At 43.3% G+C, this 21,882-nt stretch overlaps 1 pseudogene; it reads right to left on the reverse strand.

Moving 5' to 3' along the window:
- Nucleotides 1-345: 345 nt before the first annotated feature.
- LOC135052050 (5S ribosomal RNA) lies at nucleotides 346-464 on the reverse strand (annotated as a pseudogene).
- Between the last annotated feature and the right edge of the window lie 21,418 nt (nucleotides 465-21,882).

Here is a 21,882-nt window from a genome sequence, read left to right on the forward strand (position 1 = left end):
GTGATGATATCCCATGAGTTAATCTAAGCAACATTGAATTGAAAGGTTTGTTGCCTAGTATGGTGTTGAACCACCTTCTGTATCAATGTCTGACGGTAGTGTCACCATAGGCATTTTAATGCAGCAGGTTAGACAGGAGTGTATAATCTGCAGAGTTAACGAAAAATTAATTAATGATAACCAACAGATAGTGGATTGAATCATAAAGAAGCGATTTTAAAGACACAGCAGATTTGTGAAAAGATATGGACATTCATATATGAAGCATATAATAATAAATCTGTTCTTTCTATTGAAAGAAGAGAAAAAGAATATTAGAGGAATGTTCCTGCTGCTTTCCAACCAAGTTTACTGCACCTGGTGTTCCTTGGCAGTCTCCCAAACAAGTACTGACCAGGCCTTCCAGAGCTTTGCTTCCAAGATCTGACGAGATTAGGCGTCTCCTGTGGAGTATGGCCGTAAACGGTTGGATGAGTGAGTACTTATTCCTGGTAAACAGAAATGTGCTTCTGCTGTCCAGAATGGGGGCTTCCACAAACATTAATCACCACCACCGTGGTGAAAGGAACTGGATGAGAGAGCACATTGGTACAGAGGTGCAAGAGTGCAAGGAAAGAAAAAATGATAGCAATAAATGCCAATAAGGCATGAATTGGGTATAGGAGAAAAGAAAAGGGAGAAGACAATAACTTGTAAATATATGTACAGCGACCAGGTGCGGCTAATTGAAATCAATCAAATACAATTAATTATGAGGAGGATTGTAGTTAGTTTTTAAGCTGAGTCAGGTTAGTAGATTGGTCCTAAAAGCAGATTCTCTATGTAATTATAGACATAATTTAGCATCATCAATATTGAAAAATATAGCAAAATAACCTTTTTAGTGTCAGCTGTTTCAATTTGTATTAAATGCTGTTCAAACTACGTAAAGTGTATAAATTTGTCCTGAAAATAAATCAGCTGTGCAATCACAGTATAGGTATAGCTTGCAGAGAAAACATTAGAAGGCAATCTCTTGAACCAAGAGAAAGGAACATATGTGTCAAAACAAACACATTATGAGCCTAATTTGCAGCATGAGCATAGAAGACAGTCTCTTAGAAGAAAGTAACAAGTATGTCAGAGTAATCTCTTAAAAAGTTTAAAGCGAGTGGTGCACAAAAAGATTGTCAAAGTGGGCAGTTAATACTAACAGCAACCAGGTGCGGCTGATTAAAATCAATCAAATACAATTGATTATGGAGAGGATTGTAGTTGGTTTTAAAGCTGAATCAGGTTAGTAAATTAGTACTAAAAGCAGATTCTCTATTATTATTATTATTATTATTATTATTATTATAGACATAATTTAGCACCATCAGTATTTAGAAATATTCTCTTCAAACAGAAGGGAAAGACAAATATAGTAAAACAACCCTTTTGGTGTCAGTTGTTTCAATTTGTATTAATGCTGTTCAAAGCAAACTATGTAAAGTGTATAAATTTGTCCTAAAAACAAATCAGCTGTGCAATCACAGTATAGGTATAGCTTGCAGAAAAAACATTAGAAGGCAATCTCTTGAACCAAGAGAAAGGAACATATGTGTCAAAATAAACACATTATGAGCCTAATTTGCAGCATAAGCATAAAAAGAAAGTCTCTTGAAAAAAAGTAACAAGTATGTCAGAGTAATCTCTTAAAAAGTTTAAAGTGAGTGGTACACAAAAAGATTATCAAAGTGAGCAGTTAGTACTGGTGTAATTTTGCCCAAGTGGGCGCTTACATGACCGGGATATCACCAAAGAGATATATATATGCCCTATATCTCCACTGACCAAACGGACCGTTTCACCTTTTACAGGCTTGTTCACTGGTATAGTTCACTTATATTGATCAGTATATAAAGGAAGTAGAGGGGAGGGGTATACTAACCACCCCCATTGGATACATCCCTATTGGGGCATGGGTAACCTGATAATAGGCTGAATATGCCTGGTAACAACCTTAATCAGTACTGTCCCCTTAGTGACATATATGAGAGGGAGAAAATGTGCACATAAACTTGAGGAAGGCTCGATATAAAAGGTATAGTAACCTCAATTAAAAAGAACCTAAATGTAGAATTAGTTGTGCATTGTCGCCATGGCGACGCACAGCCCCCAGCAACGCATCACTCCCGGCGACGCGCAACCACGAAGCTGTGCCGCCATGGCAACGTGCAGGACCCGGCGACACGTCACTTCCGGCGGCCCGTCACCACAGCAACGCGCCACGACGACGCGCGGCACATGGTGACGCGTCATGTCTAGCGACCTTCTACCAGGCAAGGCTCATCCCTCTCACAGGGCGCGTAACGTCAGTTCCGGGAATCCATAGACCACAATGGGTTATAGTGACAGCGCGCCGCCATGGCAACGCACCATTGTAGGCATAACGTCCCCATGGCAACGTGCTCCACTGGGGGGCGCACCGCCCGTTATGAGCTCAGAAAACAATTTTTGGTGTTAGGACGACGTGTCCAATATGATTGATCTTTATGTCAGTGCTCATATTACTATCAGGCATATCAGGAGGCATATATGTGGGTTGTTATACTTTATTAAAATGGGGCCAGTCCTTAACAGTTGGCAGAAGTACATAACGGGCAGAGGCTGTCAGAATTAAAGATTAATAATTCTGAGTGATATAAACTGAGGATTTAAGACAGAGTGGAACACCTTTAACTTATTGATTAGTAGGAATGAGTGCCAACATAAACCCAGACAGAATTGTTCTAAAGATTGAACCCAGGGTTTTACAGGCCAACCTGATAATTGTTTAAAAGTATATATTGTTGATGCAGAATCAGCATCTCTGGTTGTAGAGAGAAAATATATATAGTATCTTAGGATATCCAAAAAGTAAGTGATATTATAGGGGTGCACTACAATTATTTATGGAAGGTGTCAACAGTCCATATGGGTGATAGTGTATAGGTAACATGAAGGATTAATAAAACTGATATGCAAATGTGAAAATGTATAGATGAGAAAAAGGTAACATATAATGAAAAGGTATAACCATATGGACGTGAGAAGATGTGCCTTGCGGGAAAAATAAGTATGATATAATTAGAAAAGGGACACAATCAGTGTAAAGAAATATGAGTGAATATGTGACAATGATTGTGCTAGGTATGTGTAAATGTGTATAAAAAGTGGTAACATAAAATAAAATAACTTGCAAATATAAGTGCCGAAGATCTCAGTGAAAAAGTGAATGTGGTGTATGCAAGTATTTAACGGGGTTAGGGTGAAAAGCTCTGTACCTGATACTACTGATCTACCATTAGTATAAGGTAGGAAGGATCAAAGGAAAACCCCATAGTTTATGAATTCATTCATTCCAAAGGGGGTAACTGTATTTAGTTTGTAGGTCCATTCAGATTCCTTCTTAAGCAATTCCTGAGTAAGGTTGCCACCCCGAATGCCCAACTTAATCTGAAGTATTCCAAAGGCTTTTAGGTCTTTTGCATTGTTGCCATGATGTCTCAGAAAATGCCTGGCCACAGAAGTGGGCTTTCTCATCCTTGCAAGGTCACTTGAAATGTTCCTAATGGACCCAATATGCATCCTTACAGCTCCATTTTATTTTGCAGTAGACTAGTACTGTACTACTTACTTGTATCAGGCAGGTTGTATTTTTCTTTAATTATTTAAATTAAAAATTGTAATTAAAAATAATAATAATAATAATTGTATTCTTGAATTGATATTTGCAGAAAATAAATGACCTGCTGTGAAGGAAATAGCATTTGTGTTGTACTTGTTTGATACCTACTGTAAATTACTAAATACATAGTGAAAGGTATACAAAGTATTCAAGGGAATGATAGAGAAATGATCTTCAGCAAAATCCATTCCAGTATCATTAAGATGCAAAGCTATGACTAAATCAATGACTAAAATTAGACAAAAATGTTCAACAAGATCCACTGACTAAAACTTGACTAAGACGAAATAAAAAAATGTGACTAATATGTGACATTTATTTCCGTCAAATTTTAGTAAAGTGACTAAGACTAAAACTAAATTGAAAATCCCTGACAAAATTAACACTGCTGCAAAACCCTTGTTGCGCCATATAAATAAAGGATGATGATGATGGTATTATTATTATTATTATTATTATCTGTATGAGGAGACCTGGCATTCCCACAGTCACCTACTGTCAAGGATATTGGATAAGACAAATCCTAAACTGATAGACCATGTTTGAGGTCTACAAAAATACATTAATTGTCTGCATTTAAACATTCTGACAATGCTCTATATTAGGGTGACCATATTATCCCTTTTACCTGGGATGCTCATGGATTACGCAGGTTCTGTGGCTGATTAAAACCAGCTGAAATGTAGGCTTGAAGTCAGCCAGCCACAGAACCTGCGTAATCCCTGAGCGTCCCAGGTAACAGGGATAATATGGTCACCCTATCTATATCAAGGGTCAACAAACCTATGGCATGTATAACACGGGGTTTCACACAAGGCTGTTTTGGGTGGCACCCAGCAGGACCTTCTTGGCTGGCACCCTGCAGTGCGTCCTCCCGGGGCCAGTCAGTTACGTAGTGGATACCACAGATGACAGCACTCTGAGTCTGAGTGTGTTACCCATCTCTACAACAATTAGCTGGACATTTCCTGATCTGACACCACCAGACCAGACCCACCACCTAACTCCTAGCGTAAGGTCTCCTGGGAGCAAGAGCGGCAGATAGAAGAGTCTGCATCTCCAATGCAGCAAGGAAAGAAGGTAAGTGTAAAAGGGAATGGCTCATATGGAATTACTATGTGTGTGTGTGTGTGTGGGGGGGGGGGGGGGGGGGGGGGCAGGGACATGTACTGTAGGTATAACAATAATATAATTGTGTGAGTGCTAATTTTTGAATTGGTGGGACATTATTTTAATGGTGTGGGATAATTTTACTTAATAGTGAGGTGATGGTGGCGCCTGTTACTTTAAAGTGGGTGGATAGGACATTCTATGTATTTATGGGAACTTTTGAGGGCAATTGATTGATGCAGGCAGAATTGGAGAAGCAGAGAGGACTTAAATACTTAATGCTTCCACTTTTTAATGTCAAGGCAGTTTGGCTTGAAATAGGTTTCTGTGTTAACTCTTTGAGTACATGTTATTTAATGTCAAGGGTTTATTTATTTATTGTTTTATTTATTTTGGGGGGGGGGCAGTTTTTTTAAATGTAAGCTCTAGGGCTCATTGCTGGTAGGGAGAACTAAGTCTTAAACATCGGTACTATTGATTGAACTCTGGGGCTTGTTGAGTACCTATCCAATTTTTCCAAGTAGGGCCCAAACAATCACCAGCTGAACATAAAACAAAAGGAGTCGCAGGCTGGTTATAGGTGAAAAGTCGGAAAACATCATGAAAACTGCCATTTTTCCCCTCAAACTTCTACACACAATACCCCGTAATGACAATGTAAAGAAAAGTTTTTTTGAGATTTTTGCAAATTTATTACAAATAAAAAACTAAGAAATCACTTGTACATAAGTATTCACAACCTTTACCAGGAAGCTCAAAATTGAGCTCAGGTGCATCCTGTTTCCACTGATCATCCTTGAGATGTTCCTACAGCTTAATTGGAGTCCACCTGTGGTAGTTTCAGTTGATTGGACATGATTTGGAAAGGCACACATCTGTCTATATAAGGTCCCACACATGACAGTGCATGTCTGAGAACAAACCAAGCATGAAGTCAAAGGTATTATCTGTAGTCATCCGAGACAGAATTGTCTCAAAGCACAAATTTGGGGAAGGGTACAGAAAAATAACTGCTGCTTTGAAGGTCCCAATGAGCACAATAGCCTTCATCATCCGTAAATGGGAGAAGTTCGGAACCACCGTGACTCTTCCTAGAGTTGGCCATCCGTCTAAACTGAGCGATCGGGGGAGAATGGCCTTAGTCAGGGAGTTGACCAAGAACCCGATGGTCACTCTGTTAGAGCCGCTCCTTAGTAAAAAGCACATGGCAGCCCACCAGGAGTTTGCCAAAATGCACCTGAAGGACTCTCAGACCATGAGAAACAAAATTCTATGGTCTGATGAGACAAAGATTGAACTCTTTGACATGAATGCCAGGCGTCATGTTTGGAGGAAACCAGGCACCGCTCATCACCATGCCAATACCATCCCTACAGTGAAGCATGGTGGTGGCAGCATCATGCTGTGCAGAGCCGGCCCTAACCAATATGATGCCCTAGGCAAGATTTTGGCTGGTGCCCCCTACCACCGCCGCTAGTTCTGCCTCTGACACTGCACCCCTTATCCAGCACCATCACCCCTCGCCCATAGCAGTCCTCATTTTTGTGCTCCTACCCCCTATATTTTAAATAGAAACAGTGTGCACATTCGGCAGGCAGCCCAAAAAGGGGCGTGTTCTTGCTGGGAAGGGGCATGGCCACACAATAGTACCCCCAATTCAAATTACGCCACACAGTAGTGCAACTTTAGTCACATTATATCATGCAATAGTGTCCCTTTATCACGTTACCTCACTGAATTGCTCCTTATTCATATTATACCACACCATATAGCTCTTTATTCACATTAGACCACACACTAGTGCCCTTTCTATTTGTTACGCCACACAGTAGAGCACCTTGTACATATAATGCCACACATTAGTAATGCAATTCTATGGGATTACCCAATACGCCAGGTTTGTAATGTAGAGATTTGGAAGTTTTGAGGTGACCGTTCCGGATTATTTTCCCCTATAGAGCTACAGTCCAGCATGAACAACAGTCTCAGAGATAAGCAATATCCAATGGATAAGCAATTTACCGTTAGAGGGTGGTATGCTCCAGAATCTTTTTGGTGGAGAGCTCCTCATGCATTACGGTTGATGCAGTCCTTTTGTGCGGTTATTGCTATTTGTAGTCTCAGAATTTGGATGGGTCGTCTGGACGAAGTTTAGGGGATGGTCCGGTCCTCCTTCAAAGCAATTCCTGGCGGGGGTCCCTGGTACAACTGACGCGTTTCGCTGCAGTCAGCTTGCAGACCATAGACCATATACTCGCTGTTTCTGACATGTATTTGTCCTTCATGTAATTAATTTTTAACTGTAACCTATTGCATTGATTTTAGGAATAAATTGTGTTTTATTAATTACACTATCATTGTTGCATTGATCAAATTTAGCGCAGTCTCACCCCCCCTTTCTTTTTTGCATTGTAAACGGGAGTGACTTCCCTCTTCTTAGAGACTGCCGCTTGGTGAATCATCTCCTACCTAAAGCGCCCGAGCACCCCTGGGTAACCTATTTTTCTACACACATTAGTAATGCCTTTATACAAATATTACCACAAAGTAAGTCCCCTTACACATATGACACACATTATTAATGTTCTTATAAACATAGGGGGTCATTCCGAGTTGTTCGCTCGTTGCCGATTTTCGCTATACTGCGATTAGTCACTTACTGCGCATGCGCAAGGTTCGCAGAGCGCATTCGCTTAGTTATTTTACACAAAAGTTAGATATTTTACTCACGGCATAACAAAGCTTTTTCATCGCGGTGCTGATCGTAGTGTGATTGACAGGAAGTGGGTGTTTCTGGGCGGAAACTGGCCGTTTTATGGGAGTGTGCGGAAAAACGCAGGCGTTCGAGTTGCAAAACGCAGGAGTGGCTGGAGAAACGGGGGAGTGGTTGGGCAAACACTGGGTGTGTTTGTGACGTCAAACCAGGAACGAAAAGGACTGAGCTGGTCGCAATGGCTGAGTAAGTCTGGAGCTACTCAGAAACTGCTAAGAAATTTCTATTCGCAATTCTGCTAATCTTTCGTTCGCACTTCTGCTAAGCTAAGATACACTCCCAGAGGGCGGCGGCTTAGCGTGTGCAATGCTGCTAAAAGCAGCTAGCGAGCGAACAACTCGGAATCACCCCCATAATGCGCCTCACACATTATGCCAACCTTTATTAATGCACTTATACACATAATGCCCCTTACACATATGCCGCACATTATTAATGCCCTTATACACATAATGACACACATAGGGGGGAATTCAAATGTTTGAAAAGTCGGTTGGGTGTCTATTTTTTCCTGTCTATTAGATAGGAAAAAACAGACACCCAAGTGACTTTTCAAACATTTGAATTCCCCTCATAATGTCCCGTACACATATGCTGCACATTATTAAGGCATTTATACAGATGAGACACATAATGCCCCTTACACATGTCACACATTATGAATGCCCTTATACACATAATGACACACATAATGCCCCTTACACATATGCCAAACACTACTGCACAACCAACCCACCGGCACACAGCACTTACAAGGCCGCTACCACTATGACCTCTGCCTCTGGTTGAATACAGATGTGTCCTCATACATCTTGCCTCAATACGCCATGCAACATGAGATGCCTGGCGTGAGTCAGCTGGCAGCTCTGCTAACGTCGGGTTCCTTTTTTTGCTGAAAATGCGTGTTATTTGCATTGCTATGTGATTAGGACTATGTGACTAGGACACTGTGGCCGTATCTGCATACGAAATGCTATGTTATAGTAAATTCCAGTAATACACTGTAACATAACATTTCATATGCAGACAGATACAGCAGTAGTCACACACAGAATATAGGCATGCTGCATATAATTTTAATTAGCAGAAGCTCCTCATGCCCCTAGGCATTCCAAATGCCCTAGGCATTTGCCTAGTTTGCCTATGCCTAGGGCCGACTCTGATGCTGTGGAGATGTTTTTCAGCGGCAGGAACTGGGAGACTAGTCAGGATAGAGGGAAAGATGAATGCAGCAATCTACAGAGACATACTGGCTGAAAACCTGCTCCAGAGTGCTCTTGACCTCAAACTGGGGTGACGGTTCATCTTTTAGCAGGACAAAGACCCTAAGCACACAGCCAAGATAGCAAAGGAGTGGCTTCAGGACAACTCTGTTAATGTCCTTGAGTGGCCCACCTATAGCCCAGACTTGAATCCGATTGAACATCTCTGGAGAGATCTGAAAATGGCTGTGCACCGACGCTTCCCATCCAACCTGATGGAGCTTGAGAGGTGCTGCAAAGAGGAATGGGTGAAACTGCATAAAGATAGGTGTGCCAAGCTTGTGGCATCATATTCAAAAAGACTTGAGGCTGTAACTGCTGCCAATGGTGCATCAACAAAGTATTGAGCAAAGGCTGTGAATATTTATTTACATGTGATTTCTTAGTTTTTTATTTTTAAAAAATCTCAAAAAAACTTTTTTCATGTTATCATTATGGGGTATTGTGTGTAGAATTTTGAGGGAAAAAATGAATTTATTCCATTTTGGAATAAGGCTGTGACATAACAAAATGTGGAAAAAGTGAAGCAATGTGAATACTTTCCGGATGCACTGACTGTACATATATATATATATATATATATAATCTGTTTATTTTCACTGTATGTAGTGCTTGTATGTACATTTACGTGGAATGTATTCAGTGGCCCACTGGTCACTTCCTAGTGCTCTAATAACATCCTCATTGTGATGAATAAACCAGAATATACACTGTCTCTAGAGCTTTCCCACATAACACCCCACTCCTACACCGTGTCAGGCTAGAAAGGAGGAAGCTTTCTGGATGCACAGCTTCATCAGCCAATGAAATATGGAAACTAAAAATTATTTTTTTAACAAAACACACACAAACACATACTCCCTGTATTAATGGTTGTATAGTAAATATAACATTACAGTATACAGACTTTTTTATAACATCGTACAGGTAGTGCGCTTGCTGAAAATTAAGTACAGTATGATAGTTGGCTACTTGTTATCGTCCTCTACTGATAACTGCATTAACCAGGGTTAAGATAATGCAAATGCCCACTTCTTGAGAAATGCAGCTGAGTGTTCCCTCAGTGGGAAGTGGGAATGTCCCACTCACAGGCAAGGAATGTGGCAGGGTGATTACTGTTGCACGCAATAATTGCATAGCTTCATATTGGCGTCTTTTTGCAACTCCACAAAGGACAATCTCCCCTACTAAATTTTGGGTTCATCCACTGAGACCAAATGCACTGTGTTAACCCTTTGTTTGGAATATTCTTTCTTGGAAACCTTACTGAATTAAATGGGTCACTTGCAAACCTGCATCTTAAGTTTTGCAACAGTTTTTCAGTTTTTCTCCAAGAATTGCTAGTAGTACCACTGAGATTGTGCTCCCCACAGTTATCACCTTCATGAAGCACAAATCTAGGATTTTTTTTGTTCACTGTAATCCAAATGAGAATCTCTGTTGTTTGACAGAATAAATAGAAGATTTCTAAAAAGACTGTTTAGGGAAAAAGGCTGTAAACTGAAGGTGCGGCCTATCAACGGTGTGTTCATTCTATGTATAACACCGTACACACGGGGGAGATGTGTGCTGAGCGATCTAGCACAGACCGCTCATCACACATCTCCTCCCCCGCTCAGCACAAAGCGATGTGTGCTGAGTGAGGGGGATGGGGGTGGGGGGTCCGCTCACTTCACAGAGCAGTGAGGTGAGCGATCTGCATGCATGCCAAATCTAGAGTCAGCGATAGCGATGTGCGGCCCCTATCGCTATGGGCATACACACGGAGAGATCCATGCTTCATTTCTAAGAAATCTAGTCAGACTGCTTTGAATGTAAGCACGGATCTCTCCGTGTGTACCCCCTTTAACACCGTACACAGACAATCCAGCAGGAACTTAGGGAACTGATTGCATGCTAGAAAGAGAGGGGTTATCTATAAAAAGAAAAGCACAAAACATTCTGCCAGCCAGGGGAATAAGGAGGAGAGTTAAGGACGGTGTAGAGATAAAGAAAGGGGTGGGAATGGAGAAAAGGGAGGCGGTTGCCTCTCAAAGCATGTTGCAAAATGAAGATAAATAAAGATATATTACTTTCCAGGCATTCTTCCCCTGATGTGGTTTTGGGCTTTAACTTATAAGAGACGTGGTGGCGAATTATTAAATTGAGCTCACATGGTCCTAATTTTGTATAAAGAGCATAGGAGTTTCTCAGTATGCTTGTCATGAGCTCCATCTTGTATACATTCCAAATTATTTTGCTAAAGGTTGCTATGTTTGGCAGGTGGTTCTTCCAGGATATTACTCTCAGACTGATAGCTGCAGTTAATATATGTTGGATACATTTGTTGAAATGTTAGAGAGGTCAGAAAAGTCATGGCAGTGAAACGTGTTTCAGTTGGCATGGGGCATGCGTGGCTATTATGCTTTCAGCATACTGTAGATTGTACTTCCATCCGCAATGTTTATATTGCCATGCATGACCACCATATACGGGGAAAAGAGCCTGGTTCTTGATAACCTCTCCAACGAAGAGGAAAAACACTCAGATATATCTCATGCAATCTTGTTGGGACTATGAGCCTGATTCTGATTTGTACGCAATGCCGATGTACACACAACTGAGCGATCTAGGTACCTTGGCCATGCCGCCCACAGTGAGGATTTAATTTACAGAGTGATTGACAGGAAGGGTCCGTCTGAGGGAGGTAATGGGGAGTGGCAGCACAAATGCAGGCGTGTCATTGCTGTTTTCAGAGCGTGTTTCTGCCTTCAGCTGTGATCATGTACGTAGAGAAACATGGCGCCAGTGTTGCTACTGCCACGGCCAGTCTGCATGGCCAAAAACTCACTCGTGGAGTCGATGTTCCTCGTTTCTGCATCAATGCTGCGTATGTGTACACAGTTGCTGAGGACCTTGTGATGACTCCGGTGTGTGTCTGTAATCTTTTCTGCGCAGCTTTCATTTGTGATGGTTAGCAAGTCCACAGGCTGAATAATCGTGGATGTGTAGGCTTTTGCGTACAAATCAGAATCAGGACCTATGTACCAAAGATCTAACATTTTCTTTGCATTTTCTTTTACAGGCATACTAATACCAAGTTTTGCAGCTCTCCTCCTCATGGAATCCTGTCAGGATCTCAGTGGTTGGGATCCCGGAAGTCGAAACGCTGACTCTGGAATCCTGACACAACTCTGAATGCCAGCGCTAGGATTCCAACATTTATCACTATCCTGGTGCAGGGATCTTTACCGATGCTTCTTGGTTCATGGGCCACCAGAGAGTTAAGTCGCACTTGGGGGTGGGGTGGGGGTGGGGGGTGGGGGTTTAGGTTTAGGCTGCGGGGAGAGGGTTAGGCACCCCCGGGGAGGGTTAGGGGTAGGCTGTGGGGGAGGGAGGTTTAGGTTTAGGCTGCATGGAGGGAAGGTTAGGGTTTGGCACTACTGGGGAGGGTTAGACTGCGGGAAAGATGTGTTATGGTTAGGGTGGCTTGGGATCAGGGTTGCCTTTCAAAATTGGTCTATGTCGGGATTTTAATCACCAGGATGCCGCTGTCAGTATTATCACAGCTGGAAACCAACTACCTGGATATCGATACCAACCCCTCCATATGTCTTCCTAATTTTCTGCTTTTAGACCATCATTTAAATATTTAACACAGTTGGATTTAGGGAGGCCAATCCCGGGATCGGGATCGGCGGGATCCCGGGACTTAAGCCCAAAAATGTCCGGGATTCAATCCCGGGATTGGAAGCTCCAATCCTGGGGATTGAGGGATCAGCGTTGAGCGTCCTCAGAATGCTCAGACGCTGCCCGGCTTCCTCCTCCGGCTCCCCAGCGCTGCGTGACGTGCAGTGAGAGGTCACTCTGTGCAGTAACACGCCACCGGGAGAGAGCATCTGATGTTCTCCACCCGCCCACCCCCCGGTGTATTGTGAGTTATGTGTGCGGGGCAAGGGGGGCAGCCACACCGGGAAACACTAATCCCAGGTATCCCGGGAATCCTGGGATTGACCATTTTTCAATCCCAATATCCGGGATTGAAAAAATGCCCTTGCATTGGCCTCCCTAGTTGAACTTCTTGGTTTGTATCAGGTATCAGCACTAAATGATAAAGGCAAGACATGAGGCCCCTGGGTGAGTAATCACTCAAGCAGTGAAATTCAAAGGGTGTTCAAGGGCAAGCAGAAATTTTGGCAGTAGACGTCTGAAAAATGTTTTACTTATTTGTAGATATTAATGAAAAGCTGAAGAAGGTAGAATTTACATTTATTGGAGATTTGGAAATGTTGGAAGTCTTCATGCCTTAGTCATTTAAGAAACTTAGGGGTATATTTACTATGATGGGAGTTCTATTTGAGATGGGATGTTGCCCATAGCAACCAATCAGATTCTACTTCTCATTTATCTAGCACCTTCTAGAAGATAATACTTGGAATCTGATTGGTTGCTATGGGCAACATCCCATCTTAAATAGAACTCCCCTCTTAGTTAATTTACCCCTTATTCTGGCCTTTAGCTAGCGTGAGAACACATTAGGTGTAAAGTTTGGAGTAAAATCTAGTTCATGCTAGAGCAGTGTAAAGGTAGATGGTAAGGGAGTGAGTACATAAAGGGCCTAATTCAGATGCGGTCGTAAATCGGTTATTGTATGCAAATCAGTCACTGTTTTCTTACTGTGCATGCAACTGAGCCTCAGTGCACATGCACAGCGATTAATTGCAATGGCGGTTGCACCAAGAAATTAGATGCAGGATGAGTGACAGGTAGAAAGCGTTTGGGGGTGGGAATGGGAGCGATCGTAAAAAAAGTGTAATGGCTGCTCAGAAGCCATTTTCTGGGCATGAATAAATTAGCAGTTGCGAATGCTTGCTACTGGGGAGCCCTCTGCGTCCTGGGAGAGCAGCTCAGCCTGCAATTCTCAGGAGGCACTCAGACTCTGCAACATGACCTTATTTGTGTCAATGGTACCGATGTATCAGCACTTGTATGTCATCGGACAGAAATGATGCACAGGTTAGCGTCTGCCCATAATAGCATATAATCACAATTGTGAGTGGCAAAACATAGTAACAGCAATTGCAAGAACAACCACATCTGAATAAGTCCCAAAGTCATATTGGAAAAGGAATGTTTATCACTAGGTGGAGGCCACATGATAAATGTTGAAAATGAGTAAAGTATTGCAATGGCTACCAGCACCCTTATAGTGCAGACAGTGGTGTCACTTATTGCCTGTTATAGTGTTACTAGGTGATTCATCGTGCCCTACAGGCGCTCTTCACAACGTTGCAAGGGGCTATGCATTCTTAACCACTGCACGTCCTTTGGGCAGGCAATATTTGTATTATATGGAGTATTACCTTCAAGCATAATGTTGTTAGTGGTTAAATATTTTACGGCCAAAGGGCGTGAAATGGTCAAGGGGGTGTAGGCCCTTGCGACGGTGTGAAGAGCGGACGCAGGGCACGATGAATGACCTAGTGTGTTAATAATATGTTATGTGTACATAATGTAGGTATAAAGACAGTGTTTGGTAAATACCACATACACAGTGTGTGTGTTGGGAGATTATTTCTCTTATATATAAATATATATATAGTTACATAGGCGTTCATTCTGAGTTGATCGCTCGCTAGCTACTTTTTGCAGCCGTGCAAACGCACAGTCGCCTCCCACAGGGGAATGTATTTTTGCTTTGCAAGTGTGCGAAGGCATGTGCAGCCGAGCGGGATTAAAACGTTTTTTGCAGTCTCTGAGTAGCTCTTCTGTCTTTTGGGGGCCGGAATTGACGTCAGACACCCGCCCTGCAAACGCTTGGACACGCCTGCGTTATTCCTACCACTCCCAGAAAACGGTCGGTTGCCACCCACAAACGCCCTCTTCCTGTCAATTTCCTTGCGATCGGCTATGCAAATGCATTCTTTGTTAAATCCATCTCCCAGCAATGATCCGCTTTGTACCCGTACGACATGCCTGCGCATTGCGGTGCATATGCATGCGCAGTAGTAACCTGTTCGCTGCGCTGCGAAAAATGGCAGCGAGCGATCAACTCAGAATGACCCCCATAGTTACATAGTTACTGATTTTGAAAAGAGGCAAAATGGCCATCGGGTTCAACCTATATTCTGTGGTAAGCTGTTCATATTATAATGCACCTGCTGAAGTAATGGTTAAGTTTCAATTGACAACTATGATTCTTACCACTCCCGGATATTAATGTCACTATGTTAAATGCTATACCCTGGATACTTTTTCCAGTTAGAAATTTGTCCAATCTGTTTTTAAATGCATTTACAGAGTCTGCCATTATTACCTTCTCCGGCAGGGAGTTCCAAATCTTTATTGCCCTTACCGTGAAGAACCCTTTCCTATGTTGTGTATGGAATTTTCTCTCCTCTAGCCTCAGCAAGTGCCCACGTGTCCTATACAGAGTTCTTTTAATAAACAGATCCCCTGCTAACTCCTTGTAATGACCGTTTACATATTTGAAGATATTAATAATGTCTCCTCTTAGACGCCTTTTGTCTAGTGTATACATATTTAACCTAGTAAGCCTTTCCTCGTACTCCAGTGTCTCTAACCCTTTAATCAATTTAGTAGCTCCCCTTTGAACTCTTTCTAGTTCCCCGATATCTTTTTTATAATATGGTGCCCAAAATTGAACACAATCTTCCAGGTGCGGACGTACCAATGATTTGTACAGTGGCAGGAATACATCCTCGTCCCTTGTCTCAATGCCCCGTTTTATGCACGCTAGCACTTTACTTGCCTTTTTTGCTGCATTTTGACATTGTGTACTGTTATTAAGCCTATTATCTATGAGCACCCCCAAATCTTTTCCCACCACAGTTACCCCTATATTTTCTCCATTTACAGTGTAGGATGCATGTGTGTTTTTTGTCCCTAAATGCATAACTTTGCATTTTTCTATATTGAACCTCATTCCCCATTTAGACGCCCAGGTTTCAGGTTTAAATAAGTCATTCTGTAGAGACTCCACATCGCTTTCTGAATTAATTACCTTACACAGTTTAGTATCATCTGCAAAGATTGACACTGTGCTTTCAAGGCCTATTCCTAGATCATTGATAAATATATTGAACAGTAGCGGGCCAAGGTGGTCATTTCGAGTTGATCGCAGCCAGCAACTTTTTGCTGCTGTTGCGATCAACTAATCCACGCCTATGGGGGAGTGTATTTTAGCTTAGCAGGGCTGTGTTCGCTTGTGCAGCCCTGCTTAGCTAAAAAAGTTTTGCGCAGTGAGAGTAAGGCTGGATCTATTTACCCTGTGCGATGGATCCAGCAACGTTCCTCTTGGCTTTGACGTCAGACATACGCCCTCCGTTTGCCTGGACACGCCTGCGTTTGGACGACCACTCCTCAAAAACGGCATCCAACGGTGAGTATCCGCCCGGAACGCCTCTCTGCTGTCAATCTTCTTGCGATCGGCGCTGCGTCTTCTTTTTTTGCTGTGCGCGCCGTTCCCGGTGCAATGACGCACATGCGCAATGTGCATGCTGTGCATGCGCAGTTACGAACCGTTCACACCACAGCGAAGAACCGCTGCGTGCCAATGGGTCGGAATGACCCCCAAAGTACGGACCCTTGTGGTGTTCCACTGACTACTGGTGCCCAGCTGCAGAACATCCCGTTGACCGCTACTCGTACTCTGTTATCCGGCCAATTACCTATCCATGTACAAATAGTACTGTATATCCTAAGCCAAGTTCCCTTAATATGATGATTACTCTCCTGTGAGGCACTGTATCGAAGGCATTTGCAAAATCTAAATACACCACATCCACTGCTTTTCCCTGGTCAAGATTCTCGCTCACGTCCTCGTAGAAGCTAATTAAGTTAGTTGACATGATCTGTCCCTTACAAACCCATGCTGACTTTTGCTAATAATCTTATTAACCTGCAGATCATCCTCTATGCCAGGCCTGGCCAACCTGTGGCTCTCCAGCTGTTGTAACACTACAAGTACCATCATGCTTTGCCACAGTTTTGCTATTAAGGAATGCTAGAACAGTGGCAGGGCATGCTGGGATGTGTAGTTTCACAACATCTGGAGAGCCACAGGTTGGCCAGGCCTGCTCTATGCTATCCCTCAAAATACCTTCCAATATTTTACCCACTATAGAGGTTAAACTAACTGGTCTATAGTTCCCAGGATTATTTTTAGTTCCCTTTTTAAATAATGACACTACCTTAGCTATGCGCCAATCCTTTGGTACCATGCCTGATGTAATTGAATTATGGAAAATCAAGTATAGGTGTTTTGCTAGCTGCGACCTAAGCTCCATAATAACTCTCGGATGAAAACTATCTGGGCCTGGTGATTTGTTAATCTTTATGTTGCTTAGTCTCTCCAGGACTACTTCCTCACTCAAACAAGCATCATGCCAAGAGTCATTACCTTCACTATCATTATGCACTACTCTCACCGTCTGATCCTCCCTGGTGAATACTGAGGGAAAAAAATAGTTCAGTATTTCAGCTTTTATTTTATCATAGTTTATCAAAGCTCCCAATTCATCTTTTAATGGGCCTACATTCTCCTTCTTTAACCTTTTACTGTTTATGTATTTATAAAACTTTTTAGGATTGGTTTTACTCTCTATAGCAATTTGCTTTTCGTTTACAATTTTAGCAGCCCTTATTACTTTTTTGCATTTTTTATTGCATTCCTTATGATACTGGAATGACTCCTCCCCTTCATTAGATTTAAATGTTTTGAAAGCACGCCTCTTTTTAGCCATTGCTTTTTTGACCTCCTTATTAAGCCACATTGGCTTGTGTTTAGTACTCCTGCGTTTAGTGCTCATGGGAATGAATTTATGAATATTGCTATAAAGCAACCCTTTTAAAGCAACCCACATTTCCATTGTGTCTTTACCATGAAACAAAACCTCCCAGTTAATGTCATTTAGTGCCTGTCTCAGCGTATTGAAGTTAGCTTTTCTAAAGTTAAATGTTTTAGTTGTTCCCTTATAGCTGTGTTTCTTGAAACTGATGTCGAATGTGATCATATAGTGGTCACTGTTTCCCAAGGTCTCCCCAACTTTAGTGTTTGATATAATGTCTACATTATTGGTAATAACTAAGTCCAGAATAGTTTTACCTGTAGTTTGGTCCTCAACTAATTGAGTTAAGTATTGATCCTTTAATGTATTTTAGAACCTGCTGCTCCTAGTTTTTACACTTGAATCATGACTCCAATTTATGTCCGGATAGTTAAAATCCCCTAACACTAGGATGTCCCCCATTCCCGCAGCTTTTTCAATTTGCTGTAAGAGTTGTCCCTCGTCATGTATGCTAATATCCGGTTGCTTGTAGCATGTGCCAATGACTAGTTTCTTTGCTTCTGTGCCCCCACTTGTGATCTCAACCCACAGTGACTCCACGTTATCTCCAGTACCTTCGTAAATACCATCTATTAAGTTTGGTTTTAGAGATGGTTTAACAAAGAGACATAACCCTCCTCCCCTTTTGGTAGCCCTATACCTCCTGAAAAGAGAATATCCCTCCAAATTCACAACCCAGTTGTGAGAGTCGTTCCGCCATGTTTCCGTAATACCTATAATATCATATTGAGATTTTGATACAAGCCATACCAAGTCCCCCATTTTACCTAATAGGCTTCTTGCATTCGCAAGCATACAGTTTACCTTAGCATCTCCCTTGCTCATTTCTTTTAATGGTATCTTATCTATATTTACAAGTGCCTTTCTAGACTTGCCCTTACCGTCAGTCTCCTCCCTCCCTTTCCACCCCATCATACTTAATACAGACTTCCTCACTACTATGTCTATTTGACCTATTAAGACTTTCTAACCCCCCCCCCCCTTCCCCCTGATGTTAGTATCCTCCCTTATACTATGGACATAATTTTCTATTCATCATTAGGTGATAAATTGGGAATATCTTGGGCAATACCTGTGTCAGTATTTCGGTGTCAATATTCATGCAAATACCCTTGCCCTTTCTGGCTGATCTTTCGAACCCCCCTACTCCACCCCCAAATTGTTTACTATCCTCATCCTTACTGTTCTCACTGTTTGACCCGTAGCTTCTAGCTAAACCCTCCCCCCAGGCTCCCAGTTTAAAAGCTCCTCCAACCTTCTAACCATCCTGCCCCCCAGCACCGCAGCCCCCTACTCATTCAGGTGCAAACCATCGCAACAAAAAAGATGGCGCCTGACTGAGAAGTCCGCTTAGTGTTCCAAGAACACAAACTCTTCCTTCCTAAACCAGTATCTAAGCTACACATTTACCTCCCTGATCTCCCTCTGCCTCCCTGGGCTAGCGCATGGCCCTGGTAATATTTTGGAGAATAGTACCCTACATGTCCTTGCCTTAAGTTTCTTGCCTAATTCCCTATAGTCTTTCTTAATGACAACCCATCTACCGCTAACTTTGTCATTGGTGCCGACATGCACCAAGACCGCCGGGTCTTTACCAGCCCCTCCCAACAATCTATCTACCTGGTCCGCGATATGCCATACCCGAGCACCCGAAAGACAACAGACTGTACAGCGATCATGATCCCAGTAGCAGATTGCCCTGTCTGTCGTCCTGATAATAGAATCCCCTACCACCACAATCTGACTAGGTACTTCACTAAATTTTTCAGTTAGTGAGGTACCTAGTTCAGTTAGTGATATATATCACTATACAGCCCCTTCCCCTATATAACATCACATACACAGTGTGTGCGCTGGGGACTTATCCCTCATAATAGTATATGGTATTAGCAGCTCACCAGCTTCACTGTCCCCACGCACTGCATACTACAGACTCTCACTCTGCACCAGAAACAGCAACCACCATGCGCAGGGCATGCCGAGAGTTGTAGTCTCCCCACAGCACTGCCGTGACGTCACGGTGACGCACACCCTCCGCAGTCTATTGTGCCAGATACACATATGCTCCACAGGGCCAGATATGCCCCACAGTGCCAGTTATACATATGCCCCACAGTGCCAGATATGCCCCACAATGCCAGATATACATATGCCCCACAATGTCAGATAAATATATGCCCCACAGTGCCAAATAGGCAATTTCAGATAAATATATGCCCCACAGTGCCAAATATACCCCACAATGCCAGTTATACATATGCCCCACCCACCCCACACCTCCCACCTCCCTCCCGCTGCTCACCAGCTGCTGCTGTGTCAGGGTTTGGGGGACAGAGAGGAGAGTGGAGTGCGGGCCCATCCCTCAGTGCTGCTCAGTCAGACTCTGGTGGTCAACTGAGCACTGGTTCATTAGCCAATCAGAGCTCGCGGACCGGCAGCCGCGGCTCCTGATTGGCTGCCGGTCCGTGAGTTATGATTGTCTAATGAACCTGTGCTCAGTTGAGAAGATACACGCCGTGGCCGGAGACCAAAGTCTTACTGAGCAGCACTGAGGGACCGAACCGCGACTATGGTGTATGTGAGTGGCAGGCATACGGGTGGTTAAATTCTTAATGGTATGCCGTACCCGAGCATACTGCCACACTTGCAGGCCTGGAGTCTCTCCTATCCAAATCTGTGACTCTATGACTCAGAGCTCCTAGCCACGCCCAGCGCCACGCCCAGTGTTAGCAAATGAGTCATAGAGTCACAGATCTGGACAAATATATATGAGATTAGGGTTGGCTATGCGTGACCGGTGATCAGGAGACTGCCAGTCAGCATACAGATGGAGCCATGCCAATCGTGGCTCCATCTGTGCCTAGTCGCGCATGATGAGGCGAACCGCCGGGAGCGAACGAGGCATGCGTGCATCGTAGACGTGCACGCACGCCATTCAAAGTGAATAGGAGCGTCTCTGTACGAGCTTATCGGCTGGTACTTTATCTCTGTCCACTTTATAACTCTCCAAGGCTTAGTACATCTCCCCCATAGTAAGAAGGTGTATTACTTTTAAACATACAGTGGAGCTTTCCCACAGGCAAAGTCATACCATGGGATTGTGGTATCCCCACTGTAATATACTGGAGAGATACATTGTTAAACTGGGTACACAATAGAAAGACATTCTGGGGGAGATTCAAATGTTGAAAAGTCAGTTGGGAGTCTGTTTTTTCCTATCTAATAGACAGAAAAAAACAGTCACCAAACCGACTTTTCAAACATTTGAATTCCACCCACAGTATCACTCGTTCTATCGACTAGTGCTATATCTTTAGTTCATTTGCGGATGTGTACAGCCAATATGTCTGTGAACGATGTTGCTCACAAACATATCAGGTCAGCCCTGCAGCACAGCCCATGCTGATATTTCTGAAAGATATATTGGTGCATCTGCATGTGTGTATGGACAACCTGCCGACTGCTCGTACACTGGCTGCTGGAACTGCTGACACTGACATCACAGCTGGGTGGGCAAATTTGCTAGGTGGGCAAATTTAAATGAAGTTGTGATGTCTGGCCCAACATATCCAGCTGACGATTGGTAAGTATGCATAGCTTACCTCATAGGTTCTCAGACTTGGTCCTCTGGACCCCGTACAGTGCATATCTTCCATGTCTCCTCACAGAATTGCAAGTGAAATAATTAACTTCACCTGTGAATCTTTTAAAAAGTGTCAGTGAGTAATAAATACTCCTGAGCTCCTGCTAGGTGACCTGGAAAATGTGAGCTGTTTGGGGTCCTGAGGACCGAGTTTGAGAACCTATGGCTTATCTAATTACCCGCTCGATCGCCCCCTTTGCCTTTGTGTGAGAGGTGCGGGGGCCTGCGGGTGCGTGTGGTGATGCCTGCTGCCATGCAGGTGTAGACTCGGTACTCACCAGGCGCCGCTCTCTCTCACCTTCAGGTACCGGAACCTTCAACGGACCTGGAATTCTTCAGTCGGATCCGGACACGGCGATTCCCTCTTGGAGCTGACCGTCGACCGAGCTGAGGAGAGAATGGTCTACATTAAAGGCGGTATCGACCCTGCTTCCGGTGGAACAGGGGATACCCCAGGGGTGGCTGCGACCTTCACCGGCTGGGTGAATGGTCATCACCGGCACAAAGCCTCAGCTACCCAGCTTTCACACACTCGCGCTTTCGCACGTAGTGTG

This window comes from Pseudophryne corroboree, chromosome 2, assembly GCF_028390025.1.
Source record: "Pseudophryne corroboree isolate aPseCor3 chromosome 2, aPseCor3.hap2, whole genome shotgun sequence".
Lineage (NCBI taxonomy): Eukaryota > Metazoa > Chordata > Amphibia > Anura > Myobatrachidae > Pseudophryne > Pseudophryne corroboree.